The 23,474-nt window shown below is 42.9% G+C and overlaps 1 protein-coding gene across 11 annotated transcripts in view; it reads right to left on the bottom strand.

The window, feature by feature from the left end:
* The window catches only part of TENM2 (teneurin transmembrane protein 2), a 3,844,234-nt gene that overhangs the window by 399,990 nt on the left and 3,420,770 nt on the right, over nt 1–23,474 (bottom strand). The gene's annotated exons all lie outside the window — the stretch shown is intronic.

Below are 23,474 nucleotides of genomic sequence, written 5' to 3'. Positions count from 1 at the left end.
GTTTGGAACAAATACAGCCAATCTAAGTGCCTCACTCCTTTCATATAAACTGGAGGAGTACAAAAGCAAACTGCCACACGCGATCACTTTCCAGGCGGAATCGAAACCCTGCAATATGAAACCGAGTTCCCCTTCATAAGATACAGAGAGCTCCAAAACATGTAAGTGACACCGGGTCTCATCCTCCCTGAGTCGGCTGCCAGAACGCTTTATTTATACAACTCATTCCATTTCTCTGAGGAGTCTTACGACCACTTTATCAGTTTTCCTCTTGAGGAGGCAACTCCATAGGAGGAATGAATCCTCTTAGGCTGGGGCAGCCCCAGAAAGCCCCAGAAAGTGCATGATATGATTCCTGTCACAGAAGCAGAAGCCGGGGGACCAAAGAGGCTGCAATGGCCTTGCATCTGATATCTTGAGAAGGGCAAGGAGATTAAAATGACAAGGCAACCAGGGATACCAACAACAGTAGCGGTTGTGGAGATGCCAGCCCGGGTCCACACCTTGGGTACGGCACTTTCTACACTTTGCTTTGAGCACTTAGATCTACTGAAGGCAACAGTTGGGTTCATCTCTGATACACACGCAGCTTCTTGGGACAGAAGATCCACACCTACGCATCCCCCATCCCCCTCCCCACTGCCCTGCAGAGACAGCCGGAACCTGCTCCTAAAACTCTGTCGCTTGTTGGCAGAGATATTCCTTGACCTGACTCAAGATGGCCTGAAGAAATCGAAGGGGACTTGTTTTTCAAAAAGAGCCTGTGTAACAGGTTAAGACAGCCTTGCTCGTATGTTGTTGGTCGTTCCTGCACAGCTACTACATTTCATTGGCAATATGTTATACAGAGTTTTAAAAAGATCTATTGCCTATGATCTTCTGTTTCTACTACAATTTTATCCGAAGGCAACAATCGTAGATGGGTAAAGCAATTTTTATAGAAGGATGATCTTTGCAGTGATACTTTTTATCACCAAAGAAAATTGAAAAAGCAAAAGTGCCTGACAAAAGGGGGTAAGTTTCAATAAACCCTGCTATGTCAGCAGGATGGAATAACACTAATATGGTGCTCTGGAATAATACTTAATAACATACAATAAGATGAATAACTAGTATTTATGAGCATTTATGAGCTTGTGAATCGAGGTGCTAAGTTCATTTATGTACCAATTTATTTCCTCTCGCAAAGATGCACTGAGATGGATATTATTATGACTCCCATTTTACAGACTAAGAAACTGAGACCTAGAGAGATTAAGACACTACCTAAGGTCACCCTGCTAGTAAGTGCTGGAGTGCAGATTTCAACTCAGGCAGTCTAACTCCAGAGCCCAAATTCTGAAGCCTAGTGTCCTCGTGTGCTGGTTCATGGTACCATATGTTGCCATATGAAAGAGGGTTTGTGTAGAGTAGAATCTCTGACTGGGATTTAAAAATTGCATGAATATGTCATTACATATAACTTGTTTATAATATATAATTGCATATAATAAATATAATGGGTTTTTCTTTCCATCCTACGTCAGCGCATATTGATTTGAGTGTCGACTACTTGCTCAGGAACAGTTCCAGGAGCTAGTAATTTAGTTATGAACAATTAAGATAAAGTCATTGTTCTCATAGATCTTACACATAAAGAAAGAGAGAGATGCGGGCTTCCCCGGTGGCGCAGTGGTTGAGAATCCGCCTGGTGGTGCAGGGGACGCGGGTTCGTGTCCCGGTCTGGGAAGATACCACATGCCGCGGAGCGGCTGGGCCCGTGAGCCATGGCCGCTGAGCCTGCGCGTGTCCGGTGCATGTGCTCCGCAATGCGAGAGGCCACAACAGTGAGAGGCCCGCTTACCGCAAAAAAAAGAAAAAAAAAAAAGGGAGACAGAGGAGAGAGAGGGATGCTATATATCAAAGGTTAACGGTGATTATCTCTGGGTATGTGTAATTTGGGGTACTTTTAACTGTCTTCTTAAATCTTGTCTAAATATTCCAATTGTTCTCCTATATTCACAGAACATAAGAAAATAAGAGCACAGTTCATTCACGTTATTAATGAAAGACAATTTAAAAAAATTAAAAAGCACATACATTTCAAAAACGACGTCTCAGTCCATTTCTACCCTCTTATCTCCCGGGGGCTCCCCGTGAGTCTGTCCTGAATTGCCTGTCTCCAACAGAAGAGTCCCCTGGGCCAGCACTGCTGTCCTCCCGTCCCTGGCAGAGCTGGTCACGCTGCTATCAATTCCACCTCCCCTGTCCCTCCCACTGCTGAGTCTTTGTGCTTCCGGAGCCTTCCATCAAGACAGGACATGCCAGGCTGACTGAAGGCGTGACCTATTTCAGACAATCTCTCTCTGCCACAGTCATAACCAGGTAGTTATTAACCAACCCTGTGATTAACAAGAAAATTAACAGTTTGAAAACAGGGCCAATCCTCCTATCCTTTGACTTCAAAAACGAATCTGTGTCAGCCTCCTCTATCTGGGCTCCTTTGCAATTAATTCTCACAGCCAAATTTCACTTCGAAACATGGGAAATGATTTTTTTAAAAACCTTGCGTTGATAAATCATTACCGCAATTCCCAAATTTTTACCGTGAATCATCAGAGCAGCCCTAATTAGAAAACAAATACAAATAGAGAAGTTCTCATGGCAGGCCTGGGAAAGTTCCTTCTCCTGACTGCTGGGAAAATCATTTAACCTCTCAGTGCTGTAATTTCCACCTTCATGATAACCAGATAATAATTCCTCCCCCACAGAAGTGTAGGTGGTTTCATGTATATAAAGTGCTTTGATGACTTTTTAAAAAAATTGCAAGGGAAGTACCAATGCTTTCTCACATCTCTCCGGCGCCTGACATCTAAGGGTTTCCTAATGCACCGCAGTGAAACGTTTGCCTCTGTGTGATGTTTCCAGAGGAAGATATCATTGCTTCCCCCTCCCCGCTTCTTTTTTTTTTTTTTTCGTGGGTTGAGGGCACAGACAGAAAGATACTGTAAGAAACGGTATGAGGTCTAGCCATTTCAGGTGTGAAATGAACCTTCCCTGGCATCATCCCGAATGTGCTGTGAGAGGCAGCATTAACGAAACTCGGGGAGGCGAGCCAGGGGTAGAATAAAAGCCTTAACTGAGAACGCCTTTGCGTGAGTGGACTTAAACAAGACCTTTCAAATTAATTTAACGTACTCTCTTTTATTTAATTCCCTTTGTTCAAATGTCAACTTTTTGTCAGAATAGAGTGCAGCGCTTTTCCTCCGTCCTGATAGGTGCTTGCACATTTGCCCAGTGACATTTTCTCAGTACAGAGAATCTGCGTTCTGTGGAGAATTCCTGTCTGGAGCAACACGGGAGATATTTTCATCTACCTGGACAGAGACTTCCAGTCCCTGTTGGTTTTTCCACCTCCACAAGGCATTGCCCTCTGAATGGCTCCTGCTGGTTTCCACAGAGCGGCCGGATGTCTGCAGTCGGGCTGCCCTGATTTCTCACCGGGGGGCTCCAGCACTTTTTCTGTGGCATCTGTGCAAGGTATTTGACATCTCTGTGCCTCACGTTCTTCATCTGTGAAACGGGGAAACCCAGTACTTCGAGGGTTGTTGTTTAACGTACACCCCTTGGCTAAGAGCCTGGCTCGTATGGATCGTAAGCACGAGGAGATATTATCATATCATCATTACTATCATTATGATTTTGCAAGCTTTCTTTTTACCTGAAATATCTCACCCTCCTTGCCTGTCTCTAGCATTTGATACTGTTGGCAACAGTGATTCTTGCGATCATTCCCCAGGATGCTACATTAATGTGGCTCTTCTCCAAACTTGCCCATTTGGCTACCTTCTTTTCTTTTGTTTTGTTCCCACCGCGAACATCCTGGAGGCTCTCCTATCAGCACACGCGTTCTGTCAGCGATGACCTTCTCTCCACCGGCTTCAAATGAGATCTCTGTGCAGATGACTGCAAACTCCCCTCTCTGTTCACAGCGTCTCTCAGTGTTCCTCATGGTATTCACCTTCATTCTTCTCTCCTCTTCCACTCTTCCCTTCCCTCCTGTCTCCCCTCTGAATTCCAGACGCAAACTTTCAGCTGCCTGATGGGCGTCACCATCTGGCCAGTCCACAGCTCATCAGAGTCAGATTTGGTTTCTACTTTCCATCACAGATCTCCTTCCGGGCTTCCCTGATGGCGCAGTGGTTGAGAGTCCGCCTGCCAATGCAGGGGACACGGGTTCGTGCCCCGGTCCGGGAGGATGCCACATGCCACGGAGCAGCTGGGCCCATGAGCCACGGTCGCTGAGACTGCGCGTCCGGAGCCTGTGCTCCGCAACGGGAGAGGCCACAACAGTGAGAGGCCTGCGTACTGCCAAAAAAAAAAAAAAAAAAATCTCCTTCCGTCCAAACTCAACCCTTCTTTTGCTAAGAGGAATCTTCCTATTTTCCTGGCCGTGCTCAAGTACTCGCAGCTACCTTTGATTTTTCCTTGTCTTTTTTAAAAAAATATATATTTATTTTTATTTATTTATTTGGTTTTACTGGGTCTTGGTTACAGCACGTGGGATCTTTGTTGCAGCACGTTGGATCTTTAGTTGTGGTATGCGGGATCTTTAACTGCAGCACGCAGGATCTTTAGCTGAGGCCTCCAAGCGCTCAGTGGTGACATGTGGGATCTAGTTCCCTGACCAGGGATGGAACCCAGGCCCCCTGCATCGTGAGCGCAGGGTCTTAGCCACTGGATCACTAGGGAAGTCCCTTCTCTTTTTTTCCTCTACATTCGTCCAACACGCAGGTTCTGTGGCTTCTTTCTGGCCAAAGTCTCGGCATCTCTCACCACCCGATGACATAGCCTAACGTAAGTCTGTCCTTACTTCTGAGAGCCCAGGCTGTGTTCTGCAATAACCAGCTAACTCTTTGCATATCTCCAGTTTCTCCCCCATGGCTTGTCTTACACCTGCTTCCATGGGAACCCTTCCTCAAGAGCATCTGGGGAGCTCTAACCACCCTGGTGCTCAAGCTACTCCCCGGTCCTATCACATCAGAATCTGGGGGTCGTCGCTCAGGCATTGTTTTAAAATCCCGAGGTGATTCCAGTGTGCAACCAAGGCTGCCAAGTACAGCCTAAAGGGGCAGCTCAACAAGACTGAGCTACTGGGATCAGGGCTCCCCAAACTTTAACACAAGTCAGGACCCCCTGGAGAGCCTGGTAAACCAAAGACTGCTGGGACCCAACCCTGGAGTTTCTGATTCTATAGTTCTGGGGAAGGCGAGAGGTGGGTTCTGAGGATTTGCATTTCTAGCAAGTTCTCAGAAGCTGCTGATGCAGCTGGTCTGGGGAAACCAAACTTTGAGACCTAAAGTTTGGCACTAAACTATTTCCTTTATTGGAGGCATCTGAAGGTAAGCTTGTTGAGAGGAAAACCACGCTCGCTTAACTCTGGGTAGACTAAGAAGTCCTCAGTACCGCTACAGCAAAGGGCTCTTGGAATATGACCCAGATTAGCAGAAGGTGGCAGGAAGTCACGTTTTCTGTTCACAAATCCCTTGTCTCCGCAGTCATGTTGCCCACTGTGAAAGGGCCCGAGTTAATATTCTGACCCTACTTCCAATAGGATTGTGTCAGCTGCCCAAAAGGTTTAAAAAAAAAAAAAAAAGACCATGGCATGGATTGCTTGTGCGTGCTTTTCCAACCCAAACTCCTCTGGAATTGTCTAGGCTCACGAGTTTAGTTATCTGTTTCTCTACTTATCATCCTACCTATGCCTATCTACCTGCCTACCTATCAACCTATATCTATGTATCTATGTGTCTTTCTGTCTACCTACCTATTTATCTATCTATACTGCTTCTAAAAATAAGAACCTTTGGACTAGCCTGAGGCAGCTCTCACAGATGCAGCAAAGCATATGCGTGCTCACAAGACTATCGCAGGAATATCCCATTACTGAGAAGAATGTGGTTTCTCCTTTTTCATTTCATTTAGATTGTAAAGGGAGTTCTGACCTGGCAGGCAGATAAATCTATATTCAACATCTCCTGACAGCGATCATTGTCAACAGCATTCCTATCCGAATTCTTGAGAGTTTATAATAAGAAAGGAAGATGATGATATAATCTGGGGTGGGGTTTATACATCTTTTTAAGACCTGATTTTTTTCCCCTACGTTTCTAAGCATCTGTATTACAACCAGCACTTTAGCTAATATTGTTCTTGTGCTGAAAAGCAAAGTTTACCAGAGCTGTCTTGACTGTGAGCACTTTATAATTATAAGAGAAGAACGAGTCTCTGAATTCTGAGTAAGGAAAAAAAAGTTACCGCGAGCTGTACTAGTTCAGCTAATGGCACAGATGAGACTTAAGAGCCAAATGAAAGAGTAGAAATCACGCGGGTCCTCATTGCTCGCTAAATTGGGGGAAAAAATCCTACACAGCTAAACTACTAAGTCAGCTCATCAGTCAGTCCTTACCCATATTCTAAAAGTGTGGATTAATCAGGGAGCGAAGGAAGAATGGAACAGGGCCTCTGCCTCCCGTTCTTTTAAGCATGAGAGGATGATAACTGCCATCGCAGACCAGCCGAGCTCAGCTCATTTGGGTGGTTATAAAGATTCATGCAGCAATTATTTAGAGGCTGGCACATCCATCCTTTCATCAGGCTAGGGAAACACACAGGCTAGCTCTTCTCTGGACGTTCAGCTAGGGGGAAAAAGCAGGTAGGAGTCTAACGGCAACCCCTCTCTAAAAGCCTTTGGAGTTTACACTTCCCATCTTCAGCCCTACACTCTTGGAGGTGAATCAGAGAGCTGGTTATAAAAATACCCATAAAGGTCTTAGAGGTTGATAACGGGGACGCGCTTTGCCTCCCAGCTCCGACTCTCCCGCGAGAGTTATCACAAATGTGGCTTCTGCCAGTGAGTCACCTCTTTCCCTCCACGCTGCTCCAGAACTTCTCATTCTGTGTCTTGCTGCTTTTAAATAAGGGCACATTTTCACCTTTGTATCGGAGTTTAGGTCATAAATGTTTTCTTTCTCTTCCTAAAGGACAGATTCAGAGTTTGAGCCTTCTTTGTATTGCCCCCATCATCCAGCACAGACTCAAAAATATTTACTAAATTAGAAAATGTAAATAAAAACTACAATGATGAGGTGAGGTATCACCTTACACCGCTCAGAATGGCCATCATCAAAAAATCTACAAACAATAAAGGCTGGAGAGGGTGTGGCGAAAAGGGAACCCTCCTATACTGTCGGTGGGAATGTAAACTGGTACACCAGTAGGGAGACCAGTATGGAGGTTCCTTAAAAAGCTAAAAACAGAGTCACCATATGATCCAGCAATCCCACTCCTGGGCATATATCTGGAGAAAACCATAATTCAAAAAGACATGTGCACCCCAGTGTTCATTGCAGCACTATTTACAATAGCCAAGACATGGAAACAACCTAAATGTCCATCAACAGAGGAGTGGATAAAGAAGATGTGGTACATATATACGATGGAATATTACTCAGCCATAAAAAAGGATGAAATAATGCCATTTGCAGCAACATGGATGTCATACTGAGTGAAGTCAGAGAGAGAAAGACAAACAGCATATGATATCACTTATACATGGAATCTAAAAAAAAGGCCACAAATGAACTTAGCTACAAAACAGAAATAGAGTTATGGATGTAGAAAATAAACTTAATGGTTACCAGGGGGTAAGGAGGGAGAAGGATAAACTGGAAGATTGGGATTGATACATACACTCTACTACACATAAAACAGGTAACTAATAAGGGCCTACTGTATAGCACAGGGAACTCTACTCAATACTCTGTAATGACCTATCTAGGAAAAGATCTAAAAAAGAGTGGATATATGTATAACAGATTCACTTTGCTGTACGCCTGAAATGAGAACAATATTGTGAATCAACTGTACTCCAGTAAAAATTTTTTAAAAAATTACTGAATGGGGCTTCCCTGGTGGCGCAGTGGTTGAGAATCCTCCTGCCGATGCAGGGGACGCGGGTTCGTGCCCCGGTCCGGGAAGATCCCACATGCCGCGGAGCGGCTGGGCCCGTGAGCCATGGCCGCTGAGCCTGCGCGTCCGGAGCAAAAAAAAAAAAAAAATTACTGAATGAACGCATGTCTGAATAAATAGCAGATATCACGTGTTTTGGACAGGAGCCACATACCTCAATTACGAGCTTTCTTCATTGTCTGACTTCCATTTATAATCCATGGTATGTAGACAGGGCCCTTTACAACCAGATTCCACCCTCACTTCCGGTCATTCCCACTCTTGGCCTGAATCTACATACATCTGCATGCTGGTCTTGGCATCAACATTTCCCCAAGCCTTCTCCAAAAGCACCATGTTCTTGCCTATCTCTGTGCCCATGCACTTGCTGTTGGCTTTTCCTGGAACCCCACCTGCCTCTCTCAGCTGACTACTAATCATGATTTAGCAGTCAGGTGTAGGAAGACTTTCCCCCATCCCAGCTGTAGCTCAGGTGGGGAGGGGCTGGGCTGTGCCATTCTAGTATTGTGTCCCACATTAATCAGAACACCTGACCTGCTGTATCACCTTCATCTGTGTATTTTTGCCCTCCTTAGCGCCTCTCCTCAGCCCATCCTGCCACTAGCTAGATAAGCATCTCCCTAAGGCTGTGTACCTGGTGTTAGTCACCTCTGACTTTCATCTCTGTGTACTACATAATGTGTCTGTAACAGTAGATACTGTTACAGGTGTTGTGTATTGAAATGAATTCGTCGTATCATTTGAGGGCAGTAAAAACTACCTGTTAGAATCTTCAGCTTCTCAAACCTCTAAGAACATTATTTCGAAACAACATGAAACAGTGATACTCACTGTTTAAGACAGTGCTTCTTAAAATGTGGGTCCCAGACCAGCAGTATCAGACACTTCTTGGTAACCTGTTAGAAATGCAAATGTACAGGTCCAACCTTGGACCTACCGAATTAAAAATGCTGGTCGAGGGCCTAGAAATATGCATCTTAGAGGCTCTCAAGGTGATTCTAGAGCTTGCTAGCAAGAACATCTGCTTTAATGAATTTGAAGCACTATTTTGAGAAGTACATAGCAGTGAGAAGATCAGGGCCATTTGGAATCAAGCAGAAATGGTTCAAATCTTGGCTGCTATACTTGATTTGATGGTTACATGATTTGGTCAAGTTAGCTAAACTCTGAGAGGCTCATTTTCTTCATCAATAAAAGGCAGAGAGACAAGAGAAAGTGACAAACTTGAAATGCCTGGTACAGTGCCTGGGACTATGGTAAATGTTCTGCAGATGTCGGTTCTTAACTTTCTGTTTCCCAAAATGTATGCCAAGATCAGTCCCTCCTTCCCTTCCTTCCTTCTTTTTCTGGTGGGGATTGGTGGAGAGGAAGCAAGCCCCTTAGCTTCTCATTATTTAGGAGGACAAAACAAAAGGAACATTTCCACCTTGGATTTGCCTTTTAGATTATTTGCTTTTGAATTGGAGTTTGGGAAGAAGAATGACCTCAAGAATTTTCTGACAGTATCATATAGAATATTTGACAAATAGAAATTATTACTTGGCAGTCACCCAACAGGTATTGAGTACATGCTAAATGCCAGGCTCTCTCTTGGTGTTGAGGATACAGAAAGAGGGAAGGCCTGTCTGAGGAGATGACACTGGAGCTAAGTGAATGAAAGGTCAGCTATGGGGAAATAGGAAGTCAGCCAGAAGTGGTCCAGATTTTATTCTAAGTGAAATGAAAACATATTTTACAAAACATGCCACTCTGGCCTGCTTTTTAGGCATGAGGATCTTGCCCTATATTCTATATCTTCACTCATGAAACCAGAAACTGTAAAGATCAAGCAAGTCAAGTATTTTCTCTCCATTCATCCATCCACCCATCCATTTAATACAGAGTCATCTCTGGCTTCTAACACGCTGGGCACTGTGCTTAACAGGTAACAGAGGTTTAAAGATAAGACAAGGCTTCCCCTCTCGAGGACTTTATTATCTAATAAAGTACTCACCATGTGAACGAGACCTGGTAGAATAACAGATGATTAGGTTTGCTGCATTGAACTACTTTGCCATCTTTCTCAGGGAGTCAATGTACACCCTGGGACGCAATCTTTGGGTGGAAGAAATATCAGAGGACTTAGATTACTTACATTTTATTTTATGGTATTATTTTACCATATTCAAAGGCATGCTAAGCAGAATTGTTTGGATCCTGAATTTGTGGGGCACACAGAAACTAGGGTAGTAAGGATTGAAAGCTGACACATCAAACTCAGTTCGTCTGTCACCCATTAGACCTAATCTTGCTTAGGGGTTGATCCTGTACTTGAATGATTGTCCTACTACATAGTGTTAAAAGGCTTTGGAAATTTTTTCCTTCTTTATTTCATTAACCCACGTTTTTCCCCCTCTAACACTTTCTTGAAATGCTTCTTATAAAAACCTTTTTCTGTTTCCTGTGGCAAAGGAAAGGAAGCAAAACACCAGCAACAAAGCATATGCTAAGGTAATTTAAGAGTTGTGATAAACCAAAAGGAAAAGATAAACAGGCCCCAGAAACCCACGAAGTTAAGAGTTTGTTCCTTTTTAAGGAAGTCTAATTGGACACGGCAGGAGTCTTCATCAGTGTGCCTAGTTGTTTTATGAGCTGAATTTTCTACTACAATGTAGGAAGTTAAAGTGTGTGCTGAATTTCTCTGAAATTGCTTTTCTCACATCTATTGTTCAACCTTGAACTGGTCTGACCAATTCTGGAGGGAGGAGGGCCGTGGAAATGTAGGCATAAACTTGGAACCTGAGGTATGTGGAGAGTTTGTACAATCTGCCAACTCTTTGGTCTGAGTAGCTACTGAGTTACTTTCCCATTATGAATTTCTCTTGTGATCAGTATAGTCGCTGAGTTCTGAGTAGCCCAAACCTAACTGTTTATAGGAGGTCTTGATGAAGGCAACGGGAAAAGAAGAAACCCAGCAAAAAGGTGATGCCTACCTGCCAGTGAAATCTCAGAGTGAATGTCAGGTTTAATGAGGGAGTCTGGAGGAAGCTTCTGAGTTCTATGGGGGACAGGGCTTGATTTCACTGTCCACGTGGGGTGTCATGACTATTAATAAACAATAATGATAACTTGCATGCCTGCTTCTCACTGGGAAAGGAGAGGCATTTATTTTTCCACACGTGATCTTGAAGTATAATTATCCCTGTGTTAAAAATGGGGAAACTAAAACGCAGAGAAGTTTATTAAAGAACTTGCTCAAGGTAACAAGAGTCCAAATGGAGACGGGAGTAAGGCACAGACTTTGGATCTCTTACGAGAGGGTTTTTCAGAACTGTGATGGAGACGGAATGAAGGCATGGGCTCCCACCTTTAGCCCTGCTGAGGAGAGACTTCTCAAGTACTTTTTCTAGCCTTGACCTCTGAAACGTGATAGTTTGGAAAATGAAATCACCTCCGTCCCCAAGTAGCTGCACAATGGATTTTGGGTGGCACTTGCCCTCCCACGTAAGGCTCTTTCCAGACGATCTTTGCTTTGGTTCTGCACCCTGACAACGGGGAAGGTGTGCTACACTATTGGTCCTTCACCTCAGGAAGGCAAACCACTCCTATGAAGAGGCCCCTTTGAAGCTTAGTTGCACTGCAACACAGGGATGTTTCTTAGATCAACCTAATCTGACCCCAGTTATTCAAAACATGCAACTCTGGGCATGAATATGAGCCGGCCACATATCTTCCGTTCCTTTATAAAGAACCGTATTTGGCTTATATGCATGTATGTGCCATACTTCCTCCATTCTGGGAAATGTTTTTTTCCACATTTAATATTCCTGAAATTAGGACTTTATGATTAACATGCGCGTTGAAAGTAGCATTTCTTATTTCTGCTCCAAAATGCTGTAATTAAGTCCATAGTGTGCCCACTATCAATGTCATCTCACAATCTAGAATAGAGTCTATTTATTTCTACCAGAAGCCCCTTTCACAAAGGACTTAGGGCGTTTTACAAGATAATACAATGAAACAGAATTTCCTCAGCATAGGAAGTTTCCTCTTTGTAAAGGTTGAATCTTTTCCAAAACGGGCTAGAGTGAAATCAAAGCCCAGAAGCCTCTGGGTTATTTCGAAAAAGGGATCGGATCTTGTGCTGCTATGAGGACATGGGCAAGTTAGGGCCAGCAGAGTCTCAGAGCTGCAGAACTCATCAGCATCAGACAGAATGCCAGAAGGAGGACAGGGGATCTGGCTCTGGTGTGATGATGGCCCTTCAAACGCAGGCAATGCCCAGCCCCTGTGACACAATGGACATACTGTGGGTATTGAATTAAAATGTGCTGACACTCTGGGGCTGCCAATACTATCTCTGGAACCAGGGGTGAGGCAATCTTCCACACCGTACACTCCCGTATCAGAAAGAACAACCACAACAAAACACTTGAGTTTGAAGTCTTCTCCATCTGGCTGCCTTGGCAGTGACCTTAGCACATCAGCATAAAACTCAGCTATGTTATACAGGTAATTTGGTCCAGGGTCCCTAGAACGCACCTAACCTTTTCATGACCCATGTAAGCTCTCCTTCCTCTTAACTGTATATACTTGTTGATAAGTCCACCTAGAAATCCAGAGTAACTGTGCAAAGGAACCAAAGAATTTGTCCATTAGCAGTTAAAAATCTCACTTGGTAAATAAATTAAACTCATCGCTGAGAGTACAGGAAGATAGTAGCCGAAATGTAGTTCAAAAAGTTGCTGGTAGCTTAGGGGAAGTTAAGAGAAATCAGTCACGAAGGTAAAAGCCTATTTTGGGGGTGTTCTGAGCCCAAGGTGTAAGAATTCTATTAGTTCAGTATGTTAAAACAAACCAATAGTCTGAAACACATATATATGTATTTTCATGTAACAAAAAGAAAAGAGAAACAAACTATGACTTAATACATGTGAATAGGTAGACAAAGTCTTACAAAACAGACTTTGGTAGTGGAAAGTCTGGGGCCATTAGAGACTAATTACTATCCATTGATAAGTAACTTGAGTTTTATGACCCTCAAATGTCTTATCTGTTAAGTGGGAAAAATGAAACTCTTTATGTCCTTCTCACTACCTGGTAGTAATGGGATTTTAAATAGATACTACATAGGATAGTGTTTTCTAAAGGCAAAAATGGTATACCAACAGGGATATTATTATCAATGACAGTGGTGGTGCTACCATCACCATTATCATCATCATCACCACCACCACCATCACTCATAAGCTAGATAACTGGGACCACAGTTCAAATGTCTACAGAGGCCAAGCCAATCCCATAAAGAAGTTAAGTGGAAAATGCCTACCCCATCTAAAATGCGCAGCCTCTACTTGACACCAGATATTTGTGGCCATGATGTAGTGCAGGCAGGTAATGCTAGATTTGTTGTTATTTCAAGAAAGACAGGATTATGAATGTTCATATAAAATATCCTGTTTTTTCAATGTCGTCACCTAAGTAAACACGTTTAAAAAATACCAGCAAGGACAAATCACATAGGTTTGCAGGCTCATGTGTCCAAGGGCCAAATATTTGCAACCTCTGAAATAATGTACATGAACTTGTTCTTTGAAATAGACAATATCAAAGATATGTCATGCTATAAAAGCATAAGTGATGATTATTATTTAATATCATCATCATATCATTATCATCATTACCATCACTGTCACCATCATCACCATTCATCTAGAAAGAGACAACAGTTTTAGTTTAACAGACTTGGCAACTCAAGACATCCTTAGAAGTGGACATGTGTTGTGCCTAGTTCTTATTCTTTTCCTAGAATTGTGACATTTGGAAGTTGGAAGAGACCTTTCAAAACATCTGGCCCCAATTTTCCCAACACCGTAGAATCAAAAACAGAGGGTCCAAGAGGAGAAGCGACCACCCAGGTGACACAGTGAGTTCTCGTACAATTAGGACACAGATTGACTCACTGGTCCCCCACTGCCTCAGGGCTCTTTTCTTCTTTGCCATGATTTTCTTTCTTTGTCTCACAGATTCTTTTTATCTTCTGAACCTCTTCAGCAATTTGAGATCAAAAAAGAGAGGCAGAAAATGCCAAGCCTGCCCAGTATAATAAGACTTTTTTCCCTCCCTGTGAATTATTTTCACCACCCATTTTCAGTCTCTTATATGCTAACCAGTTTTCAGTCTTCAAGAGGAGGTGCACAGGTTAGCAAAAGAAACAGAAATCCCAGCATCCTCGTATTTAAATAGGTGGTGTCCCATCCTATCTCTTCCCACTTTTTCAAGCAAATTGCTCTACCGGAGAGAACCCACCTAGAAATAGGGGCGGGGTCATAGGCTGATAAAGATCACTGCTCCAGTAAAATCGTTAATAGAAATGTAGCACAGACAACAGTCAACTGCTGCAAGAGTAACACATAAAGCAAAATCTTAAGCAGGCAGAGTGAAAGTGGGGTGGGTAATGGCGAGGCGTCCCAGGGAGATGGAAAAGGTCATTGAGATGAAAATAACCTTGGGAACTTGGAAAGAGTGCTCCATTACCACAGACGGGGAAGAAAACCCAGTATCCAATCAGATGGAACAGATTGAAATGCGATTCCAGTCAAGTGTGAATGCCACCAAACGCACGGTGGAACTATTGGGGGGGCTGGCATGAGGGAATATGAGCCGTGGCCCCCGCCCCCTCAGTCCACGGTTGGACATCAACACAACTGAAAAGCAGGGATTTGTAAGGTCATAATTTGCACAGGTGCATCTTCATAAATCCTGAGTGAGGGTGAGGGGTAGGAAAATATGATAAAGATAAATTAGTGGTCTTTCTGAGAAGGGATACGACTGCTCTGCTGAGGTGTTAAAAAAAAGATGCTACGCCGTCAGCTTGGTTTTTGTTTTTGTTTTTTTTAAGTGAAGGGATGCAAAGTCTGCCTTTGGAGTGGAAGAGGCAAGGAAAAAGGACGACTGATCGTTGCTTTATTGTTAGCTTCCCATGGTTGCGTGTTCACTGATAGAACTGGTTCAACTCCAAGATGCTGTCTTTGCAACAGTTATTGTTTTCCACTAAAACACAACTCTAGCAGAAAACATTAATTGAAGTGATAACTGCCTAAATGCTTCAGTATCACAAACGCATGTGCCTTCACATTTTTGTATTTTACAAGCACCAGAAAGGAATAAGGATAATAAGCCACAGAAATTGTAAAACACAAGATGTGATGGAAAATGACAAAAGAGAGGGCTGGGGACCTGGAAGGAATCAAGGGGAAAGCTGGTCCTGGAACTTTAAAGCACCACACAAAATAGTTTTTCTATACTTTACTGGTTTATTCAGATTCTAGAGAGGTGAAATATTAACTGTACTGGTTTTCTTTGCTTGCTTCTGGCTTTCTTTGCCATGCACACTGCATAGTCCATCAACCAGAAATGCCTTCTTAATTCTTGACCTCTTCTACAACAGGATGAGGAAAACAGCCTGTGAGCCAGGGTCTGCCCCCACTACGTTCTTGGACCGTTCTTCGGAAATCGAAAATAGCCTCTGCACACCTTTCCTCCATTCTTTGACTTTGCTCCTTTTTATTTGTTCATTCACCTAATATTTACTGAGCACCTGCTCTGTGCCAGGCACTGTGCTAGCTAAATGTATAAAGTAAAATGGGACACAAGGGAGATATGGTTCTTGTCTTCAACGAGCTTAAATCTAGTGTTGAGTTCAGTCAGATGGTGAGCTCAATAATAGAGGCTGCATGGGGAACCATGGAAGGGTGACTAACCCAGATCAGGTAGACCAGAAGGCTTCCCGGAGGAAAGAACACCACATGCAACGACTCTACAGCACGAGTGTGCCACATTCAGGAATGATGTACGGAGTGGGGTGAACGGTGAGAGGTGGGGATAGGGACATGCATAGGAGCCTTCTGTGATATGCTGAAATGTATAGGCTATAACCAGGGAACAAGGGGGTCCCCCCAAAGAGTCTGAAGGAGCTGAGGGACGTGTTGAGATACGCATTTTATGGAAACTCTGCTAACTGAAATGTGAGAAAGAATTAGATGACAGAGACAAAAAGAAAGAATAACTAGCTAGAATCGATTATATCTCCAGGCCAAAGATAATAGAAATTTGAGCTAGGGTAGTGGTAGCAGGGATACGAAAATATTTCAGAGTCAAATGTCATAGGATTTGGCAATTTATTCTCCGTAGAACTGAGGAAGAGAAAGCCTGGTTTCTAGGTTTCTGGCTGGAGTGACCGATTGGATGATAGTGCAAGCACTGAGATGAGGAATACCAGACACGAATCAGATGGAAAGAATATGTTTGGGATTAAATATGCTGAGATTTTTGAGTTTCATTTTAGGGCTGTTGTATTTGAATTGCCTGCTGGACATCGTAGCAGAAATATACGGGGGACATTTAGATATATTGGGTAAAAGATTTGACCTGAAGAAATGGATATCAGGGTCATAAACCCATAGATAGTTAATTTTAGTTATGAGTGTAGATGATCAGCCATGGGAGAGTGCACAAAAAGGAAAGGAAAGGGGTCCTGGGTTTACAGATACCCTGACATTTAAGGGAGCAACAGAGAAGGAGGCATCTATGGGAAGACAGAAGTGGCCAGAAACATAGGAATAAGAATGGAGAGAATGTGGAACAATAGATGCCAAAGGAAATGGCATTTCAAGGTGGGAGGAGCAGTGAAGAAGGGAAATGTAAGATATGATGAGACATTTATTAAATTTAGCAAATGGGGGCTATTTGTGAATGTCGTAAAAGCAGTTATTAAGTAAGTAAAAATAAGAGGTTGCAGAGTATATGGGAAGTGAGAAAGTAGAGAGAGGCTAGATGAGCTATGCTACTACAAACAAGGAAAGCCAAGGATTTCCAGCAACCACTAGAAGTGAGGAGACACAAGGAAAGATTGTTCCCTAGAAACTTTGCAGGAAGTACGGACCAGCCAACACCTTGATTTTGGACTTCTAGCCTCTAGAACTGTAAGAGAACACATTTCTGTTGTTTTAAACTACCCAGTTTGTGGTGCCTTATAACAGTGGCCTTGGGAAACTGGTATAGATGCTAAGGGCATGCATTTACCAGGCTTGTTTCCCAGATTATGACTGTTCCACCAAAAAGTGATCAATAGAAACAACTATCTCAAAAGCATCATCAACTCAGGAGAGCAGCTACTAAAAAGAATGAAGAGAGAAATATTCCTTAGATCCAAGGAAGACAATAGATTGGACAAACATGCATCTTTTCTCATCATACCCTAGGGTACCTTTTCTGTTCTTTCTAACAGTGATCAAGCTCACACCCACAATCATAGATGATCTCAGATGTAAAAACATTACAGTGACCTTCAGTCAACTGGCCCAAGTTGGAAGACTTTAACTGGGGAATGCATGCACCTTTTTGCTGCCCCAGTCTACCACTGTCCTTTGAAAGCTAGATCAATAAGTCTGTCTTAGCTCATCTCAACATGTGCCAATGGCTAAATGATACAAAAAGACCAAAGAAATGACCCTTGTCTTGAAGTGGTGACAACTTAATGTTGACACAAGTGACTTCTATGCATGAAATACCAAGAGAATATTGCAATTCAGAATGTAATGAGGTGCTGAATTGAATAAAGCAGACTATAATACTTGTGCAATTCTGACTCTGGCTGGAGACGGGCTGAGTTGGTTGGGAAAGTTTTGGGGAAAAGATGGGACCTGTACTTAGATTGCTACTGGGGTAGTGCTGAGGAGGAACAGTCATTAGGATATCTTCTCTGTCTCATGCCATCCTAAGCCTGGGATTTTTCAGCAGGGCTTGGGGCTGGGTTGGGATAAAGCTCTAAAACCCAAACAGCTCCACAGGGCTCTCTAATAAACAGATACAAGACAAATCTACAGATTTGATGAAAATGCTCCAGTGCCCAACCATCCAAGTTCACATCACCTGGTATCACCTCAAAGACATAGCCTCTAATCAACATACGTTTGTTGAATGAAAATATGTCTGATAATATTAAATAGCTACCATTTGGGGTTCTAACACTGTATTAAGTGTTTTGCGTGACCAATCTCTTGTATTTTCTTTTAAAATTCTTTTCTTTTTGTCAAAAGAAAAAAATGCACATAGTTTAAAGAATTGAATAGTTTACAGCGTTTGCTTCAAAAATAGCAATACTTTTGCATCACCACCAATTTCTTCCTTCCCAGAGGCAACCACATTTACCTTTATTTTAGCTGACTATTTTGGTATTTATCTCCAAGTCTATAAATAACAGGCTTTGCTGCTATTTCTTGCATTTTCAATTTTAGGCATTATCTAGTAACTTCTCACTAGAAAAAGGCAGATCTAGGCTTCTTCTTCTACCTGCCCCATCCACATACGTACTTTTCCATCGCCCCATCCTTCAGATATAATGCTTAGATCATTATTCAGTGTTTAAGAGCTGAGCCATGTAGGAAATGATAACTATTTTTTATTTCTTGAACCAATTTTGGGGGAGTTGTCTTTTAAAAATTTACTTAAATTTCTACATACTTATCATGCTAGAGACGGATTTCTTTGTTCCTGTTGTACTGCTGATTCACTACGTATACTTGGGCAAGTTACTTAACCTCTCTGTTCCACAGTTTTCCCATCTGTTGAACAGGAGATCATACCAACCCACAGCATAACGGTGTCAACGTCCTCCAGCCAAAACACCACTAGGAACATACTGTGGCCAAACAAAGATGGGTTTATTAACTCATTGCAAGGAGGGAGAAGATACACAGCGGGGCACCATGGGGTGCTTCAGTAGAGGGTATTAGAGAGGACCATGGTCAGTGATTTTAGGGAGGGGCCAAAGAAACCGGTTCACTCTCCATTTGGTGCATAGGAAGACTGACTAGAAGAGGCTAACACTGCCATTGGTAAAGAAAGTACAGTCACTCATTTCAGCCTGGAGAGGGGGGCGTTTTGTACCTTTCTGTTTGGGAGAGTGACCTGGTTTCTGTCTGTGTTCAGGCAAGATTATGAAGTGGTCTTGCTTTCACTTTATCCCAACCACAGAGAGGCCTTGATGAATGTTGGTATTCGGTAAGCTTACTTAGGTTCAAGGGGAGAACACCATGACCTAGCTGGGAATGCCAGGCCAGCTCCTAAGAGCACTTATGCCCAGATGCTAGCGTCAGGCCAGTTCCGAGCATCAAGGGCTGATTTTCTTGTTCTCATTGGTAAGAAAGATTAAATGAGTTGTCATCTGTAAAAATCATTAAAACGACGGCTGCTATAAAATAAGCCCTTACAAGTGTTTGTTATATGACACTAAATGCACAGGGTACAGAAGAGAAAACAGGTAAGTGGGACAACATCAAAATTAAAAACTTTTGCACATCAAACGACACTCGACAGAGTGAAAAGGCAACCTCCAGAATTAAAGAAAATATTTCCAAATCGTATTTCTAATAAGTGACTGATATCCAGAGTACAGGCAGACCTCAAAGATATTGTGGATTCGGTTTCAGACCACTGCAATAAAGCTAATATTGCAATAAAGCAAGTTACATGAATTTTTTTGTCTACCAGTGCATTTAAAGTTATCTTTATGCTATACTGTAGTCTATTAAATGTACAATAGCATTATGTCTAAAACAACAATGCACATACCTTAATTAAAAATACTTTATTGGGGCTTCCCTGGTGGCACAGTGGTTGAGAGTCCACCTGCCGAGGCAGGGTTCGTGCCCCGGTCCGGGAAGATCCCACATGCCGCGGAGGGGCTGGGGCCGTGAGCCATGGCCGCTGGGCCTGCGCGTCCGGAGCCTGTGCTCCGCAACGGGAGAGGGCACAGCAGTGAGAGGCCCGCGTACCACACACAAAAAAAACCAAACAAAAAAACCCACAACTTTATTGCTAAAAAATGCTAACTATCATCTGAGCTTTCAGTGAGTCAGAGTAATAACAGCAAAGATCACTGATCAGGGATCACAATATCAAATATAATAAGAATGAAGAACTGAAATTTTATAAGAATTACAAAATGTGACACAGAGACACAAAGTGAGGAAACGCTATTGGAAAAATGACACCAATAGACTTGCTTGATTCAGGGTTGCCACAAACCTTCAATTTGTAAAAAACATAATATCTGTGAAACGCAATAAAGCAAAGCACAATAAAACGGGATATGCGTGTATATAAAGAACTCCTACAACTCAACAACGACAACAAAACAAACAACCTGATTAAAAAGTGGGCAAAGAACCTGAATAAACATTTTTCCAAAGAAGATATACAAATGGCCAGTAAGTACATGAAAAGATGCTCAACATCACTAATTATTAGGTAAATGCAAATCAAAACCACTTCATATGCATTATGATGGCAATTATTTTTTAAAAAACAAAGAAAATAACAAGTGTTAGAAGGCTGTAAAGAAATTGTAACCCTTGTAACCCATTGCTGGTGGGGTAATAAAATGGTGTAGCCACTATGGAAAATGGTATGGCAAGTCCTCAAAAAATTAAACGTAGAATTACTATAGGATTCAGGGATTCCACTTCTGGGTATATACCCAAAAGAAGTCAGAGCCGGTCCTCGAACCGATATCTGTACACCAATGCTCACAGCAGCATGAATCACAATAGCCAAAAGGTGGAAATTACCCAAGTGTCTAGTGACTGATAAATGAATAATTAAAATGCGGTATACAGATACAAAAGAATAGTATTCAGCCTTATAAAGGGAGGAAATTCTGACACCTGACATAACATGGATGAATCTTGAAGTCATTATACTAAGTGAAATAAGCTGGTCACAAAAAGACACACATTGTGTGATTCCACTTATCTGAGGTACCTAGAGTAGTCAAATTCAGAGAGACAGAAAGTAAAACGGTGGTTGCAAGGGGCTGGGGTGAGTAGGGAGTTAGTGTTCAATGGGTAGAGAGTTTCTGTTGGGAAGATGAAAAAGTTCTGGAGATGGACGGTGGTGACAGCTGCACAACAATGTGAATGTACTGCATGCCACAGAATGGTACACTTAAAAATGATATTTAAAAAAAGATAAATTTCATGTTATGTATATTTTATCAGAATGTATTTGCTAAAGTAAAAAATAAATAACATCAAACCTGATCTCTCTTCCATCTAAATCTCCTTTCAAGATATTCAGATGCATCAGAATGTCCTTTAATATTCATGACAACTTTAGGAGTTGCAGACTTTTATTACTGTTTTACTGATTAAAAAAAAAACCGAGGCATAGATAAAGTAAGTCATTCACGATCACAGTGTTAGAAAGTGGCTGAGCTATGATTTGAATCCAACTAGTATAAACTACAGTTATTCTTTTTTTTTTTTTTTTTTTTTTTTTCCGGTATGCGGGCCTCTCACTGTTGTGGCATCTCCCGTTGCGGAGCACAGGCTCTGGATGTGCAGGCTCAGCGGCCATGGCTCACGGGCTTAGTCGCTCCGCGGCATGTGGGATCTTCCCGGACCAGGGCACGAACCCGTGTCCCCTGCATCGGCAGGCGGACTCCCAACCACTGCGCCACCAGGGAAGCCCTACAGTTATTCTTAATTATTATTTTTGAGAGGGGTTTAAGAGATGTACCAGGGACTGGGGTTATAACTTCTGTCGAAACTGCCCATTGGTAAAAGAAATCTATCTTTTCATTTAATAGAGCACTGAGACATCTCTAGCAGGGGACTGGGACCACATTTTTAAATGGCTATTTAATATGATGCGAGAAGCTAGTTAGAATTCAACGTAGTCTTGAAGAAAAATTGGGAGAAGCTGAAATTCTGGGTAAAAATTGTTAGGGGCAGGAAACTGTTAAGATGTCACATATAGGAAGGACATCTTGTTTGTACCATGAAGCCAGGGACAGAGATGGAGAGGTAGAATGTACACAATGCTTATCGACCTTGGGAATTTCGTCAATAGCAAGACTATTTGCCGAGAAGGAACATCTCACTGCTGTATGTCACTTCCGTGCTGCGCATCTCCAAAGGAATTATCTGTCCATCTTGCCCGTGTGCTCATGTGCGCTGTGGTGCAGAAGAGCAGTCCCAGGCCTAGCTGGGCTGGAAATTGGTGAACCTACAAACTACGTGTTTTTGTGTGTGTACACATGCACACGCCAAGTGCATTACAAGAAGGCACAAATAAAAACAAGAAAAGGTCCAGCCTCTGTTTAGCAATGTCAAGAGAGTCCCTGAGAACTAACAATTCCCAATCTCAGAGCGGAAGACCTTGTTTCAGAGGCTGGGGTGAGGCTCTCTGGGAGCCCAGGTCAGTGGTACAGGTACTTGGCTTTTTCTGCCTGCTGGGATGGATACCGACATTTTCAACCAAGTGTCATCAGACCCCAAAACCACGCTTCTCAGCTTCTGCAGGAAACTGCAAGGAGCTACTTTGCATGACTGTGTAGGTCTCAATTTTGACAAAGCCCTAGAGGATGGGGTGAAATCCACATTATGCAGTAAGGGGGGGGGTTGGGGGGCCTATAAACGTGGGGACAGTCTGGTCCAGCTGGATGCAAAGAACTTACACACACAAAGAATGTTACAGCAAGAAGGGAAGCTCAGAGACCTTTCGGGCCAATGCTCAACCTTGACAGGTAGGGAAACCAAGGCACAGGAATTAAAGATCGTGCTGTGTATTGAATCAGGGACAGAGTATAGAAAAACTAATTTCTTCAGCTTCTACTTTAGAGCCTTCGCATTACACTCATGCTTCCCAAACTTGCCAGACCCTAAGAATCATCCGAAGAGGGGAGTGAAATCACAGTTCCTGGGTTCCTCCTGAACTTATTCAACCAGAATCTTCTGGAAAGAGTCAGGGGATATGTGTGTTTGCCAAGCAGTGGAGGTGAGGAGTATTTTGTGATGCTGTGTCAGTTTTTTTCCCAACCTTCTGAACACTGTAACTCATGCCCCTTAATGCAATGCGTTCATTGTCTTCTGTTTCAATAAGCCACACAAATATTTTAGAGGTTAACATTTAACAAAGGGGTGGGGAGAAAAGTCTCTGGAATTAGGAAGGTTGGGTTTGAAACCCAGGCCCTTCATTTCCCAGTTTCGTGACTTTGGTCACTTAACTTCTTTGTGCCACAGTTTTCTCATCAACAGAACGGGTATGATGGCAATCCTTGATGCGCTGGGATGTGGTGGCGGTTAAATGAAAGTAAATGAAGTAAGGTATATAAAATGCTTAGCATAATAGCTAGCGTGGAGGGAGAAGAAGGCCTCGGGCTGAGAGCCAATCCCATGGGCTTTGCATTTAGGGCAAGAGTAGGGGGTGAGTGTGCCCTCCCCAGCATTGAGATGGCAACCAGGACTCACTCCATGCTGCTGGGAACCCCTCTGGAGGAGAGGAGGCCAAACCACTGCCTGGAACCAGAAGGGGTTACAGGTCGCTCTGAACATCGGACCCCGACACCCAAGTTGATGGAGGAGAACTGGGAACCAAGGGACTCATGCATAAAACAAATCCAGTTTGGGAGAGGAAATGAT

Source organism: Kogia breviceps, chromosome 4, assembly GCF_026419965.1.
Source record: "Kogia breviceps isolate mKogBre1 chromosome 4, mKogBre1 haplotype 1, whole genome shotgun sequence".
NCBI lineage: Eukaryota > Metazoa > Chordata > Mammalia > Artiodactyla > Physeteridae > Kogia > Kogia breviceps.
The sequence above is the reverse complement of the archived record's forward strand: the minus strand, read 5'-3'. Positions and strand labels throughout refer to the sequence as shown.